At 35.3% G+C, this 1,394-nt stretch overlaps 1 pseudogene; it reads right to left on the bottom strand.

Annotated features, from left to right (window-relative positions):
• Positions 1-429: 429 nt before the first annotated feature.
• LOC121215814 (uncharacterized) lies at positions 430-527 on the bottom strand (annotated as a pseudogene).
• Between the last annotated feature and the right edge of the window lie 867 nt (positions 528-1,394).

The raw sequence follows: 1,394 nt of genomic DNA, 5'->3' as shown, positions 1-1,394 counted from the left end.
GAAGCTTGAAAACCCTAAATATGGCTTCCCCCTTGCTGATTTCGTTCACCATGGAGAAGATGACACCATTTTTTCATCTTTTTCCCATTTTATTTCTTTTTATTACCAAATGACTAAAATGCCCTTATTTAAAAAAATCTATTTCACTAATTCTATCCCCATTTTTGTCCATCAATTAACTAATGGTCTAATTACCACATAAGGACCTCCAATTTAAAGTTTCATAGTAATTGGACACCTCTAACATATAGAACCCAACTTTTGCACTTTTTACAATTTAGTCCTTTTGACTAAATTGAGTGCCCAAACGTCGAAATTTTCGAACGAAATTTTCACAAAAATTCTTCGTGAAATTGTAGACCATAAAAATATAATAATAATTATATTTTCCCTCATCAGATTTGTGGTCTTGAAACCACTATTCCGACTAGGCCCAGAATCGGGCTGTTACAAACTTGATAAAGAATCTTTATATGAGGCATGGGAGCGGTTAAGGAGTTATTATGAAAGTTCCCTCATCAAGGCATTCCATGCTGCGTTCAAATAGAGACTTTCTATATTGGTCTTAATATTCATACTAGAATGATGGTGGATGCTTCGACAAATGGAGCCCTTCTTTCTAAGTCTTATAACGATGCTTATGAGATTATTAAAAGAATTGCTAGCAATAAATATCAGTGGCCAACCAACTGAGCAGCCTCAAAAAGACAAGCAATAGGAGTATATGAAGCGGACACACTTACTTCTTTGGCAACCTAGGTATCCTCTATGTTTTCTATGCTTAAGAACATAATTGTTAATGGTTTCAATGGTAATTTGTTAGGTCAGCAACTGAACCAGTTCAAGAATATTTCTTGTGAATACTGTGGAAATTACCATTTCTTTGAAAATTTCCCATCGAATCAAGAGTCAAATTATTACATGGGAAATCAGAAATGAAATGGTCTACAATCAAATTTTTACAACTCTTCATGGAAGAATCATCCAACTTCTCCATGGAGTAATCAATGGGTGGACCATAACGACTCTGTTATGCCATTTCGACCAAATTATCCATTAGAATATTCTCAAAAAGTGCAACAACCCCCACCAACTGAATCTTCAAGTGATCTTAAGAATCTACTAAAGGCATACATAGCGAAGAATGATACCACTTTAAGAAATATGAAGAATCAAATGAGTCAGCTAACCAATGAACTTCAAAATAAACCCTAAGGTATTTGGTCGAGTGACACAGAAAATCTAAGAATTTTGGGTAAAGAACATTGCAAAGCAGTTACTTTGCCTAGTGGAAAGACATTGGAGCCCAAGGTGGTTGAGGTTCAAGATGAGCCTGTTGTACTCAAGACAAAGAGTAAGTTCAACCAAGTGTTGAAACTCCTGTATCACAGAAG

Source organism: Gossypium hirsutum, chromosome D03 (assembly GCF_007990345.1).
Source record: "Gossypium hirsutum isolate 1008001.06 chromosome D03, Gossypium_hirsutum_v2.1, whole genome shotgun sequence".
In the NCBI taxonomy this organism is placed as follows: Eukaryota; Viridiplantae; Streptophyta; class Magnoliopsida; order Malvales; family Malvaceae; genus Gossypium; species Gossypium hirsutum.
Note: the sequence above shows the minus strand (reverse complement) of the source record. Positions and strands in the feature narration are given on the sequence as shown.